This window comes from Pelophylax lessonae (genome assembly GCF_965119305.1).
Source record: "Pelophylax lessonae genome assembly, chromosome: 1".
In the NCBI taxonomy this organism is placed as follows: Eukaryota; Metazoa; Chordata; class Amphibia; order Anura; family Ranidae; genus Pelophylax; species Pelophylax lessonae.
The window spans coordinates 101004773-101020493 of record NC_138768.1 but is presented as its reverse complement, the minus strand read 5'-3'; positions in this window follow the sequence as shown (position 1 = coordinate 101020493).

Sequence of the window (15721 nt, the reverse complement as noted above, 5' to 3'; positions counted from 1 at the left end):
ACAGCATCGGTCTTAAAGGTGTATGCGCACCTTACCAAAAGAGAATGGTGGGGCGCATACACTTAGGAAAAGTGGAATTAGGGTACCAAAGTTACCAGAACATTACATTCAGTTTGCCTCCTGTTCCGAACTCCTCCTACTCATCATCCTCATCCTGCCTTTAGGGTACAAAAAATTGCAATCGGGGCCTAGTCTGTGTTTGTACGTGTGAGATACAGTTTTATAAAAAATTTTCTATTCCGCTATTCAATATACACCCTGTTTGAGTGTAAAAAATTAAATTACGGCATAGTCTGTATCGGTACATGTGAGATACACCTTTTTAAATTTGTTTGGCGCATCTCCTTCCACCGCCAAGGTACAAAAAATTGTAATTGGGGCCTAGTCTGTGTTTGTACGTGTGAGATACACCATTTTATATCCTTTTTTCTATTCCGCTATTCAATATACACCCTTTTGGGGTGAAAAAAATTAAATTGCGGCATACTTTGCATATTTGACTGTCAGATACACCCGTTGCATTTGTATACTGTTTTTCTATTCCGCTATTTAATAAACACCCTTTTGGGGTAAAAAAAATTAAATTGCGGCATAGTTTGCATATTTGACTGTGAGATACACCCGTGCGATACTGTTGTTGTTTTGTTCCGCTATTCAATAAACACCTTTCTAGGGCAAGATCATAAATTACAGAAATATGAGGAGACCGTCAAATAGGGGCCATGGCCTGGGTCGTGGTGCTGCTGGTAGAGCTCCTGTTGCAAGGAGAGGATGTGGTCGATCTGTGCCAGCTACACGCACAAGTGAAACACCTTCCTCAAGTGTGAGTAGGCGACAGAACCTGCAGCAGTATTTGGTAGGGCATCATGCGCCTCTAGAAGTGATGAGGCCAGAAGAAGTACAGGCGATAGTAGATTGGGTTGCTGACAGTGCCTCCAGTTCCTTCACATTGTCTCCCACCCAGTCTACTGCAGAAAGGTCAGAGTTGGCACCTGCAGCCGATGTCCAACCGTCTTTCTGCAAATCAGGCAAGCAGTCTGAGCCCCAAGTCATGCAGCAGTCTCTTCTTCTTTTTGATGACTCTGTCAGCAGTGTTTCCCAGGGCCATCCACCTAGCCCTGCCCCAGAAGTGGAAGAGATTGAGTGGAGCGATGCCCAACCACTTATTTCTCAAGATGAGTACATGGAAGGACCATCGCAGCACGTCTCCGATGATGATGAAACGCAGGTGCCAACTGCTGCGGCACTCAGAATTGTGTAGACCGACAAGGAGGGCAGGGGTGAAGACTGGGTGGAAGATGATGTGGAGGACGATGAGGTCCTCGACCCCACATGGAATGAAGATCATGCAGGTGACCTGAGTAGTTTGGAGGAAGAGGCGGTGGTCGCACAGAGCCACCAGCACAGCAGAAGAGGGAGCAGGGTGCAGAAGCGGAGCGGCCGTGCCCTAGACACTACGCCTGCTACTGCCCAACGCAGCAAGGGAACGAGCGCACCAAAGCCAGCTCAAAGGAGTTCTCTAACGTGGAAGTTCTTCAGAAAATGTGCTGATGACAGGACACGAGTGGTTTGCACTCTGTGCAATCAGAGCCTGAAGCGAGGCATAAACCTTCTCAACCTGAGCACAACCTGCATGATCAGGCATCTAAGTGCAAAGCACCAGCTGCAGTGGAGTAGACACCTTCAAAACCAAGAAAGGTCTCTGGCTCCTCCTGCTTCCTCTTCTGCTGCAGTCTCGGCCTCTTCATCCACCTTTGTAGTGATACCGGCACCTGCCACCCCGCAAACAGACGATCTATCAGCAACACCACCACCTGGGTCACCAACCATCTCCACAATGTCCCGTGGAAGCGTTCAGCTTTCCATCTCCCAAACACTTCAGAGGAAGAGGAAGTACCCCCCTACCCACCCGCGATCCCTGGCCCTAAATGCCAGCATTTCAAATTTCTTGGCCTTTGAAATGCTGTCATTCCATCTGGTGGAGACGCACAGTTTTAAAAGCCTTATGTCGGTGGCTGTCCCACAGTACGTCGTGCCAAGCCGCCACTACTTTTCCAGGCAAGCCATCCCTTCCCTGCACAACCAAGTGGGGGGAAAAAATCAGGTGTGCACTGCGCAACGCCATCTGTGTCAAGGTCAACCTAACTACTGATACGTGGACCAGTAAGCACGGTCAGGGGCGTTATATCTCCGTAACGGCACAGTGGGTAAATGCGGTGGCGGATGGGCCTGAGGCGGATAGCAATTTGGCGCATGTCCTTCCACCATCGAGGATTGCAGGGCGCTTCAGTTTGCCTCCTGTTCCTAACACCTCCTACTCCTCTTCCTCATCCTCTACCGCCTCCTCATCCGGTCAGCGTAACACCTTCACCACCAACTTCAGCACAGCCAGGGGTAAACGACAGCAGGCAGTTTTAAAACTTGCCTGTTTGGGGGAAAAACCACACACCGCGCAGGAGTTGTGGAGGAGCATGGAACAGCAGACAAATGAGTGGTTGCTGCCAGCGAGCCTCAAGCCCGGCCTGGTGGTGTGCGATAACGGGCGAAATCTCATAGCAGCTCTGGGCCTAGCCGGTTTGACGCACATCCCTTGCCTGGCGCATGTGCTGAATTTGGTGGTGCAGAGGTTCCTTAAAAATTACCCCGATATGTCAGAGCTGCTGCAGAAAGTGCGGGCCGTCCTCACCCTGCTGCTGCTCGCCTGTCAGTGCTGCAGCGTAACTTCGGCCTTCCCGCTCACCGCCTCATATGTGACGTGCCCACAAGCTGGAACTCCACCTTGCACATGCTGGAAAGACTGTGCGAGCAGCAGCAGGCCATAGTGGAGTTTCAGCTGCAGCACGCATGCGTGAGTCGCTCTGCAGAACAGCACCACTTCACCACCAATAACTGGGCCTCCATGCGAGACCTGTGTGCCTTGTTGCGCTGTTTTGAGTGCTCCACCAGCATGGCCAGTGCCGATGATGCTGTTGTCAGGTTAACTATCCCACTTCTATGCCTCCTTCAAAAAACGATTCAGGCGATGATGGAAGAGGATGTGGCACAGGATGAGGAGGAGGAGGATGAAGAGGTAACATTTCCAAGGCTTTCAGGACAGTCATTCACAAGTGTCTCCGAGGGTGGATTCCTGCACCCACAAACGCCAGGGACACAATTGTCCAGCAGGGGCACAATTCTGGAGGAGGAGGAGCTGGAGGAGGAGATGGAACCATGTTCACAGCAGGGTGGCACCCAGGCCAGCTCATGGCCATCACTGGTGCATGGCTGGGGGGATACAGAGGACACAGACGATACACCTCCCACAGAGGACAGCCTTTCGTTGCCTCTGGGCAGCCTGGCACACATGAGCGATTACATGCTGCAGTGTCTCCACAACGACCGCCGAGTTGCCCACATTCTAACTTGTGCTGATTACTGGGTGGCTACACTGCTGGATCCCCGTTACAAGGACAACGTACCGTCCTTAATTCACTCACTGGAGCGCGATTGCAAGATGCGCGAGTACAAGCGCACGCTGGTAGACGTGATGCTGCTGGCATTCCCACCTGACAGCGGGGCCACAGTGGAAGCACAAGGCCAAGGCAGAGGAGGAGGAGGAAGAGGTCGCCAACACAACCAGGGCACCGCCAGCACCTCAGAAGGCAGGGTTAGCATGGCCGAAATGTGGAAAATCTTTGTGAGCACGCCACAACAAACAGACGCTCATATGGAACGTCTTAGCAGGAGGCAGCATTTCACCAACATGGTGGAGCAGTATGTGTGCACACGCCTACATGTAGTGAATGATGGGTCTGCCCCCTTCAACTTCTGGGTCTCCAAATTGGTCACATGGCCTGAGCTTGCCCTTTACGCCTTGGAGGTGCTGGCGTGCCCTGCAGCCAGTGTATTATCTGAATGTGTATTTAGCACGGCGGGGGCGTTATCACAGACAAGTGCAGCCGCCTGTCCAGACACAATGTGGACAAGCTCACGTTCATTAAAATGAACCAGGCATGGATCCCACAGGACTTTTCCATACCTTGTGCAGAATAGAGATGGATACCGACCTTACCCAGCCATTGTTCTATTTTTGCTCTTTCTCACTCTTTTGGGGTGTACCCTCATTTAAAATGACTGAAAAAAAGCAGTGTTGGCTACCTCGCCCTCCTCCACCGCCGCTTCCACCTACACCGCCCATAGGTGTGCGCAGCCTGTTGCATTAGGGTGTGCACCCCAAAGTTTAAATACACATGCATGTGTTTGCCTACATGTATATGGCCCCGGTACATTACTCTCCCTGCTGGCAAAGTGAAATAGAAGTGTGTGGCACTTCTCTTATGGCACACCCGGCACACCCTCTGCGCACGCCTATGACACCGCCACATCCACCACCACCTCAACCTCCCTCCTACTCCATATGGGCCTCGTCCTTCACAGATGAAGAACATTGTTTTATTTTTCTTTTTTTTTTTGTTTTAAGTTATTTCCCTATCCACATTTGTTTGCAGAGCACTTGTCATGCTCTTAACTACGTTTTGCTGCCATTTGCAGCGCTCTAGCCCTTTCCATTGGTGTTTTAGAGCCATTTTAGTGCCTGAAAGTTCGGGTCCCCATTGACTTCAATAGGGTTCGGTGTCCGGGTAAAGTTCGGAAAAAGTCTGGGACACGGACCCGGACTTTTTTTTCAAGTTCGGCCGAACACAGACATCCAGGTGTCCTCTCAACTCTATTCACCTCACTTTTGTGGATGGGGAAATACCTTCTTTTTTTTTTCAGCCCAATGGCTTATTGAAAAAACAAACATCCATGTATGGCCAGTCCTTCACTTGTGCTTCATGTACAGTGGGGGAAATAAGTATTTGATCTGTTTGCAGTTCAGTGAGTGAAGTTAAGGATTTAGAGGAGATCTGTAAAGAGGAGTGGACCAAAATCTCTCCTGAGATGTGTGCAAACATGGTCACTAACTACAAGAAACGGATTACCTCTGTGCTTGCCAACAAGGATTTCTCAACGAAGTACTAAATCATGTTTTTCTTAAGGGTCAAATACTTATTTCACTCACTGAACTGCAACTTTATTTATAACCTTTGATTTTTTTTCTGGATTTTTAGTTGATATTCTGTCTCTATCATTTAAAATACATCTATGATAAAAATTATAGACCCTTCATTTCAATTTGCAAGAGATCAAATACTTACTTTATTTCACAAAAGTGAGTACACCCCTCACATTTTTGTAAACATTTTATTATATCTTTTCATGTGACCACACTGAAGAAATGACACATTGCTATAATGTAAAGTAGTGGGTGTACAGCTTGTATAACAGTGTAAATTTGCTGTCCCCTCAAAATAACTCAACATACAGTTATTAATGTTTAAACCACTGGCAACAAAAGTGAGAACACCCCTAAGTAAAAATGTCCAAATTGGCCACCATTATTTTCCAGCACTGCCTTAACCCTCTTGGGCATGGAGTTTGCCAGAGCTTCACAGGTTGCTACTGGAGTCCTCTTCCACTCCTTCATGATGACATCACGGAGTTGGTGGATGTTAGAGACCTTGCGTTCCTCAACCTTCAGTTTTGAGGATACCCTGCAGATGGTTTAGGTCTGGAGACATACTGGGCCAGTCTATCACCTTTACCCTCAGCTTCTTTAGCAAGGCTGTGGTCATCTTGGAGGTGTGTTTGGGATCCTTATCATGTTGGAATACTGCCCTGAGGCCCAGTCTCTAAAGGTAGGGGATCATGCTCTGCTTCGGTATGTCACATTACATGTTGGCATTCATGGTTCCCTCAATGAACTGTAGCTCCCATGTTCTGGCAGCACTCATGCAGCCCCAGACCATGACACTCCCAGCACCATGCTTGACTGTAGACAAGACACACTTGTCTTTATACTCCTCACCTGGTTGCCACCACACACACTTGACACCATCTGAACCAAAAAAGTTGACCTTGGTCTCAGCAGACCACAGGACATGGTTCCAATAATACATGTCCTTAGTCTGCTTGTCTTAAGCAAACTGTTTGCGGGCTTTCTTGTGCATCATCTTTAAAAGAGGCTTCCTTCTAGGGTGACAGCCATGCAGACCAATTTGATGCAGTGTACAAGGTATTGTCTAAGCTGACTATACGTCGCACACCTCACAGGCTGACCCCCTGCCCCTTCAACCTCTGCAGCAATGCACTCATATGTCTATTCCCCAAAGACAACCTCTTAAAATGATGCTAAGCACGTGCACTCAACTTCTTTGGTTGTCCATGGCGAGGCCTGTTCTGAGTGGAACCTGTCCTGTTAAACTGCTGTATGGTCTTGGCCTCTGTGCTGCAGCTCAGTTTCAGAGTCTTGGCAATCTTCTTATAGCCTAGGCAATCTTTATGTACAAACCCGATTCCAAAAAAGTTGGGACACTGTACAAATTGTGAATAAAAACAGAATGCAATGTGGAAGTTTCAAATTTTAATATTTTATTCAGAATACAACATAGATGACATATTAAATGTTTAAACTGAGAAAATGTATCATTTTAAGGGAAAAATAAGTTGATTTTAAATTTCATGGCACCAACACATCTCAAAAAAGTTGGGACAAGGCCATGTTTGGCACCCCCTCTTCTTTTTATAACAGTCTGCAAACATCTGGGGACTGAGGAGACAAGTTGCTCAAGTTTAGGAATAGGTTTGCGCCAAATGGTTTCTATGGGTGAAAGATCTGGACTGCAGGCTGGCCATTTCAGTACCCGGATCCTTCTTCTACGCAGCCATGGTGTTGTAATTGATGCAGTATGTGGTCTGGTATTGTCATGTTGGAAAATTCAAGGTCTTCCCTGAAAGAGACGACGTCTGGATGGGAGCATATGTTGTTCTAGAACTTGGATATACCTTTCAGCATTGATGGTGCCTTTCCAGATATGTAAGCTGCCCATAAGACACGCACTCATGCAACCCCATACCATCAGAGATGCAGACTTCTGAACTGAGCGCTGATAACAACTTGGGTTGTCCTTGTCCTCTTTAGTCGGATGACATGGCGTCCCAGTTTTCCAAAAAGAACTTCAAATTTTGATTCGTCTGACCACATTACAGTTTTCCACTTTGCAACAGTCCATTTTAAATGAGCCTTGGCCCAGAGAAAACGCCTGCGCTTCTGGATCATGTTTAGATATAGCTTCTTTTTTGGCCTATAGAGTTTTAGCTGGCAACGGCGAATGGCATGGTGGATTGTGTTCACCGACAATGTTTTCTGGAACTATTCCTGAGCCCATGTTGTGATTTCCATTACAGTAGCATTTCTGTATGTGATAAAGTGCCGTCTAAGGGCCCGAAGAACATGGGCATCCAGTATGTTTTTCCGGCCTTGACCCTTAAACACAGAAATTGTTCCAGATTCTCTGAATCTTTGGATGATATTATGCACTGTACATGATGATAACTTCAAACTCTTTGCAATTTTTGCTCTGAGAAACTCCTTTCTGATATTGCTCAACTATTGTTTGCCGCAGCATTGGTGGGAATTGGCGATCCTCTGCCCATCTTGACTTCTGAGAGACACTGCCACTCTGAGAGACTCTTTTTATACCCAATTATGTTGCCAATTGACCAAATAAGTTGCAAATTGGTCCTCCAGATGTTCCTTATATGTACATTTAACTTTTCCGGCCTCTTATTGCTACCTGTCCCAACTTTTTTTGGAATGTGTAGCTCTCATGGAATCCAAAATGAGCCAATATTTGGCATGACATTTCAAAATGTCTCACTTTCAACATTTGATATGTTATCTATATTATATTGTGAATAAAATATAAGTTTATGAGATTTGTAAATTAGTCCATTCCTTTTTTACTCACAATTTGTACAGTGTCCCAACTTTTTTGGAATTGGGTTTGTAGAGCAACAGTTCTTTTTTTCCTATCCTCAGAGGGTTCTTTGCTATGAGGTGCCATGTTGAACTTCCAGTGATCAGTGTGAGAGAGTTAGACAGATAAAACCAAATTTAGCACACCTGCTCCCCATTCACACCTGAGACCTTGTAACACTAACGAATCACATGACACCGGGGAGGAAAAATGGCTAATTGGGCCAAATTTTTACTTACTTTTGTTGCTAGTAGTTTAAACATTAATGACTGTGTGTTGTGTTATTTTGAGGGGACAGCAAATTTACACTGTTATACATGTCACATGAAAAGATATAATAAAATATTTACAAAAATGTGAGGTGTGTACTCACTTTTTTTTTGCTTTTATACTTTAACTGTAATGTTGACTGAAGATGGAGAATTGATTGTATCAGTGTTGAGGAAGTTACAAAACTTTTACAGATCTACAGTAAGCAAGAACATTATTTTTGGCAATATACTGTATGTCCCACTAATCTCCCCAATCTTAGATCAATGGGAGATATAGAATATTGTGATCAGTTAGCAATGAAAAGAAATTGGAAGTGCATAAGGAAGAATTTTAACCTATACCAAGATGTTTTCAAATAATATGAAAGCACCAAATAACCTATATTTTAATGTTTATGAACCTCTTATGATATTTTAGACTCTCATACCAAGGGACTATTTGCTCAACGACTATTCAGATTTTAAATCAGATCTGTCCCCTATAGGGACCTGCTTTAGGTTGCTTTGTGTTTCCATAGACTAGAATTAAACCGTATATTAGGCCCTTTTGGAGGGTTCAGGCATCTTGGTTGGAGGATATTAATGGGTAAGATACAATTAATAAAGCTTTGACTGAATTCTTTCAGGATAATATTGGGTCTGCCTCCCTGGACATTATGTGGGATACAATGAAAGCTTTCCTTAGAGGCATTTTTTAAGTCCATTAGCATGCACAGAAGAGCAGCCCGGGAAAGGGATAATATTTTGACTGAGGAAGTCCAAAAAAACGAAGCTTTATATATTAATAATCCCACCTCTTCTAATAGATCTGCCTGGAAGGACATCCAGCAACTTTATCAGCATACTATTTTGGATAGAGCTAATCGTTCTGGCTTCCTTAATAAATGTAGGAATCTGGAGGAAGGTGAGAAACTGGTCGTATGTTAGTGGTGATAGCTAACGCTCAAACCCAGTCAAACTTTATCACTGTTATTAATACAGCAGAGGGAATTAGTTCTCATAACCAACAGGATATTATGGAGATTTTTCAGATATTCTATAGTGACCCCTATAGGAGTAAGGTGGACTATCCTATGGATAGGCTTAACATTTTTTTGGGAGCAATTAGGCTACCCTTTGTTTCAGAGGATGCAAGATCCGCGCTAAATGCACCTTTGACTTTGGTTGAGTTGAAAATGGTAGTTGTGGATTCCCCCGGGAGTAAGACACCTGGCTTAGATGGCTTACCAGTGGAAATTTACAAACAATATGGAGGTTTATTGCTTCCGGAGCTTTTGAAAGTCTTCAACCAGGCTTTTGATCTTATGGAACTACCAGCGTCAATGAGGGACGCATGTATTATAGTTATTCTTAAACCAGGAAAAGCTACCTTGTTATCAGAGTCTTATCATCCAATTACATTATTGAATACGGACGTTAAGATTCTGGCTAAGGCTTTAGCAACTAGGTTTAGTAACGTAATACAAGACTTGATACATCCAGATCAGACTGGCTTTATCCCCATGAGATCCACAGCAATAAATCTCAAGAGGCTTTTTTTGAATATGCAGTTACCTACTGATAATGCAGGAGGGAGGGTCATTTTGTCACTGGACGCTTCAAAGGCTTTTGATAGCGCAGAGTGGCTATATTTATGGGAGGTTCTGGATAAGTTTGGCTTAGGGCATAACTTTATACATTGGGTTAGATTATTATACGCTAATCCGAGCATGTGTGCACAAGTTAATGGTTTGGTCTCTTATTTTTATCCACTCTTCAGAGGAACGCGTCAGAGTTGTCCTCTGTCCCCTTTGCTGTTTGCGCTGGCTATTGAACCACTAGCGGAGGCAATTCGTCAATCTAAGGATATCCACGGCTTCCAACGGGGGGGGGGGGGGGGGGGCAGAGTTGAGAAAATTTCTCTCTATGCGGATGACTCACTTCTGTTTTTGGGAGACACAGAAGGCTCACTGACTTCTCTTATGAATCTTATCCAGACCTTTGGCTCTTATTCTGGGTTTGTTATTAATTGAGACACATTGGTTCTCTTTCCCCTAGATATGTATGATGTATTATTGCCACCAGAAACTCAGTGTATTAGGATAGAACATAGTTTTAAGTACCTTGGGATATGGATTCACCCTCAGTTAAAGGATTATCCGAAATATAAGATATCCCCTCTTATCCATAGATTTAAAGGTAAAAGTAAAATATGGTCTAAACTACCCTTATCTGTTGTTGGTTGGGCCAATTTAATCAAAATATTTTGGACTCCCCAATTGCTCTATGTATTTCACAATTCTCCTATTTGGATTCCTAAAGTATGGTTTAGACAAATAGAATCTTTGTTTTGAGAGCTGTGTTGGAAGGGGGGTGTCTAGAATAGGACTAGCTCTCCTTCAAAGACTAAGGGAGGTTGGAGGTTTGGCGGTTCCTCATCCAAAAGTGTATTTCATTGCCTCCCAGCTACAGCACCTTGCGGGGTGGGGTGCAATAAACCTGAGGGACCCTATACAGGCCTTATTAATGGATGAGAATACTTAGTTTCACCTTATGGCACAAATGGAGGCTGGGTTGTTTACTCAAGATAAACAATTTCCCACTCTAGTATTTATGCAGAAAAGTTGGAAGGCAATGAAAGACATGATGGGTTACAACGGGATCTCCGCCTATTCACCTATTTGGGGAAATATAAATTATCCTGAATTGGATAAATTATTAGGCTTTGACAAATGGATTTCGGTGGGGCTTCATTTTGTCTCACAGTTGTATACAGATTGTATCTTAAAAACATTTGAAAAATTGCAGGAGAGTTACCAGATCCCCGTCAGGATTTTTTTAAATATTTGCAGCTGTGTCATGCACTTCAAATCCAATTTAGAAATATAGATGTGACTCCGAGACCCATGGTGATAATGTCATATCATATATATTATAATACAATATAGGACACAAGATGTTAAGATGGAACAGGGGAGGAGGGGGTGAGAGGGGGATTTGGGGATTATTTCTGACGATGAATGGCAAAATATTCTACAAAAAATATTGACAGTTTTTTTAATACCAACACAGCAATTGACACAGATGTTCATAATAAATAGAACATATACACCTATCAAGTTGTTTCAATGGGGCAGACGGGAATCCCCCGATCGCCCAAGATGCCGACAAACATCGGCCGATCTTCTACATATGTTGTGGAGATGTCCTAAATTATTTAGGTATTGTAGCGATCTGGTGAACACAATAAATAGAGTACTCGGAACCCAGCTTTCGCTGGACCCCAAAATTTGTGTTTTGAGCGTCTTTCCAGACGACTCATTATCACCTATGGTCGAAGAATTACTTAATAGGTTATTATTAGGGTTGAGCGGACACCTAGATGTCCGTGTTCGACGGGTTCGGCCGAACTTTAAAAAAAAGTCCGGGTCCGTGTCCCGGACTTTTACCGAACTTTTCCCGGACACCGAACCCCATTGAAGTCAATGGGGACCCGAACTTTAAGGCACTAAAATGGCTCTAAAACACCAATGGAAAGGGCTAGAGTGCTGCAAATGGCAGCAAAACGTAGTTAAGAGCATGGCAAGTGCTCTGCAAACAAATGTGGATAGGGAAATAACTTAAAACAACAAAAAAAAAACAGAAAAATAAAACAATGTTCTTCATCTCTGAAGGACGAGGCCCATATGGAGTAGGAGGGAGGTTGAGGTGGTGGTGGATGTGGCGGTGTCATAGGCGTGCGCACAGGGTGTGCCTGGTGTACCTGGGCACACCCTAATCACCTAGGGCACATAGCATTATCGCTCTGTTTGCCAGTGAGGAGATGGGAAAGATCTCCCTCGCACCTGCTCTGCTCTATTTCTCTTTGCCAGCAGGGAGAGTAATGTATCGGGGCCATGTACATGTAGGCAAACACATGCATGTGTATTTCAACTTTGGGGTGCACACCCTAATGCAATAGGCTGCGCACACCTATGGGCGGTGTAGGTGGAAGCGGCGGTGGAGGAGGACCAGGGCCGGATTAAGAGCATCATGGTCTTGGTGCTGAGGATTTTGAAGGGCCTTAAGGGCCGTGCCTTGACATGCACCCAGAGGAGGAAGGGTGCAGCCATGCATGCCTAATTCAACATGGGATGCTGTCTCTGAAGCCCATAAACACATCCATGCATCGGCAACTGTCCCTCCTTGTCCGGCCTTCGCGCTGTGTGGGGAGGTTCTGAGGGTGCTGCCTGGGGAAGCAAGCATAGAAGCCAGACTTCTGTGTTTACAAGTGACAGAAGAGCGGTCACAGTGAATATGGCCAACCCGGGGCCTATATAAAAGGTAGGGGCCTGCATGGAGCTGCAGCTCCAATAGCCCCTACGTTAATCTGGCCCTGAGGAGGAGGACGAGGTAGCCAACACTGCTTCTTTTCACAAATTTTAAATGAGGGTACACCCCAAAAGAGTGAGAAAGAGCAAAAATGGAACAATGGCTGGGTAAGGTCGGTATCCATTGCTATTCTGCACAAGGTACGGAAAAGTCCCGTGGGATCCATGCCTGGTTCATTTTAATGAACGTGAGCTTGTCCACATTGTCTCTGGACAGGCGGCTGCGCTTGTCTGTTATAACACCCCCAGCCGTGCTAAATACCCGTTCAGATAATACACTGGCTGCAGGGCACGCCAGCACCTCCAAGGCGTAAAGGGCAAGCTCAGGCCATGTGCCCAATTTGGAGACCCAGAAGTTGAAGGGGGCAGACCCCTCATTCACTACATGTAGGCGTGTGCACACATACTGCTCCACCATGTTGGTAAAATGCTGCCTCCTGCTAAGACGTTCCATCTGAGCTGCTGGTGCTGCTGTTTGTTGTGGCGTGCTGACAAAGCTTTTCCACATTTCGGCCATGCTAACCCTGCCTTCTGAGGTGCTGGCGGTGCCCTGGCTGAGTTGGCGACCTCCTCCTCCTCTGCCTTGTGCTTCCACTGTGGCCCCGCTGTCAGATGGGAATGCCAGCAGCATCGCGTCTACCAGCGTGCGCTTGTACTCGCGCATCTTGCGATCGCGCTCCAGTGAGTGAATTAAGGACGGTACGTTGTCCTTGTAACGGGGATCCAGCAGCGTGGCCACCCAGTAATCAGCACAATTTAGAATGTGGGCAACTCGGCGGTCGTTGTGGAGACACTGCAGCATGTAATCGCTCATGTGTGCCAGGCTGCCCAGAGGCGACGAAAGGCTGTCCTCTGTGGGAGGTGTATCGTCCGTGTCCTCTGTATCCCCCCAGCCACGCACCAGTGATGGCCATGAGCTGGCCTGGGTGCCACCCTGCTGTGAACATGGTTCCATCTCCTCCTCCAGCTCCTCCTCCTCCTCATCCTCCTCATCCTCCAGAACTGTGCCCCTGCTGGACAATTGTGTCCCTGGCGTTTGTGTGTGCAGGAACCCACCCTCGGAGCCCCTTGTGAATGACTGCCCTGAAAGCCTTTGAAATGTTACCTCTTCATCCTCCTCCTCCTCATCCTGTGCCACATCCTCTTCCATCATCGCCCGAATTGTTTTTTCAAGGAGGCATAGAAGTGGGATAGTTAAGCTGAGAACGGCGTCATTGCCACTGGCCATGTTGGTGGAGTACTCAAAACAGCGCAACAAGGCACACAGGTCTCGCATAGAGGCCCAGTTATTGGTGGTGAAGTGGTGCTGTTCCGCAGAGCGACTCACGCGTGCGTGCTGCAGCTGAAACTCCACTATAGCCTGCTGCTGCTCGCACAGTCTTTGCAGCATGTGCAAGGTGGAGTTCCACCTTGTGGGCACGTCACATATGAGGCGGTGAGCGGGAAGGCCGAAGTTACGCTGCAGCCCTGCCAGGCGAGCAGCAGCAGGGTGAGAACGCCGAAAGTGCGCACAGACGGCCCGCACTTTCTGCAGCAGCTCTGACATATCGGGGTAGTTTTTAAGGAACCTCTGCACCACCAAATTCAGCACATGCGCCAGGCAAGGGATGTGCGTCAAACCGGCTAGGCCCAGAGCTGCTATGAGATTTCGCCCGTTATCGCACACCACCAGGCCGGGCTTGAGGCTCGCTGGCAGCAACCACTCATTTGTCTGCTGTTCCATGCTCCTCCACAACTCCTGCGCGGTGTGTGGTTTGTCCCCCAAACAGGCAAGTTGTAAAACTGCCTGCTGTCGTTTAGCCCTGGCCGCGCTGAAGTTGGTGGTGAAGGTATTACGCTGTCCGGATGAGGAGGCGGTAGAGGATGAGGTAGCGGAGTAGGATGAGTTAGGAACAGGAGGCAAACTGAAGCGCCCTGCAATCCTCGTGGTGGAAGGACATGTGCCAAATTGCTATCCGCCTCAGGCCCATCCGCCACTGCATTTACCCAGTGTGCCGTTAGGGAGATATAACGCCCCTGACCGTGCTTACTGGTCCACGTATCGGTAGTTAGGTGGACCTTGGCACAGATGGCGTTGCGCAGTGCACACCTGATTTTTTCCCCCACTTGGTTGTGCAGGGAAGGGATGGCTTGCCTGGAAAAGTAGTGGCGGCTGGGCACGACGTACTGTGGGACAGCCACCGACATAAGCTTTTTAAAACTGGGCGTCTCCACCAGACGGAATGACAGCATTTCAAAGGCCAATAATTGTGAAATGCTGGCATTCAGGGCCAGGGATCGCGGGTGGGTAGGGGGGTACTTCCTCTTCCTCTCAAGTGTTTGGGAGATGGAAAGCTGAACGCTTCCACGGGACATTGTGGAGATGGTTGTTGGTGACCCAGGTGGTGGTGTTGCTGACAGATCGTCTGTTTGCGGGGTGGCAGGTGCCGGTATGACTGCAGAGGTGGCTGGAGCGGCCGAGACTGCAGCAGAAGAGGAAGCAGGATGAGCCAGAGACGTTTCTTGGTTTTGAAGGTGTGTACTCCACTGCAGCTCGTGCTTTGCACTTAGATGCCTGATCATGCAGGTTGTGCTCAGGTTGAGAAGGTTTATGCCTCGCTTCAGGCTCTGATTGCACAGGGTGCAAACCACTCGTGTCCTGTCATCAGCACATTTTCTAAAGAACTACCACGCTAGAGAACTCTTTTGAGCTGACTTTGGTGCGCTCGTTCCCTTGCTGCGTTGGGCAGTAGCAGGCGTAGTGTCTAGGGCACGGCCGCTCCGCTTCTGCACCCTGCTCCCTCTTCTGCTGTGCTGGTGGCTCTGTGCGACCACCGCCTCTTCCTCCAAACTACTCAGGTCACCTGCATGACCTTCATTCCATGTGGGGTCGAGGACCTCATCGTCCTCCACATCATCTTCCACCCAGTCTTCACCCCTGCCCTCCCTGTCGGTCTCCACAATGCTGAACGCCGCAGCAGTTGGCACCTGCGTTTCGTCATCATCGGAGACGTGCTGTGATGGTCCTTCCATGTACTCATCTTGAGAAATAAGTGGTTGGGCATCGCTGCACTCAATCTCTTCCACTTCTGGGGCAGGGCTAGGTGGATGGCCCTGGGAAACCCTGCTGACAGAGTCCTCAAAAAGAATAAGAGACTGCTCTATGGCTTGGGGCTCAGACTGCTTGCCTGATTTGCAAGGGGGTGAGGTGAAAGAGGGTTGGACATTGGCTGCAGGTGCCAACTCTGACCTTTCTGCAGTAGACTGGGTGGGAGACAATGTG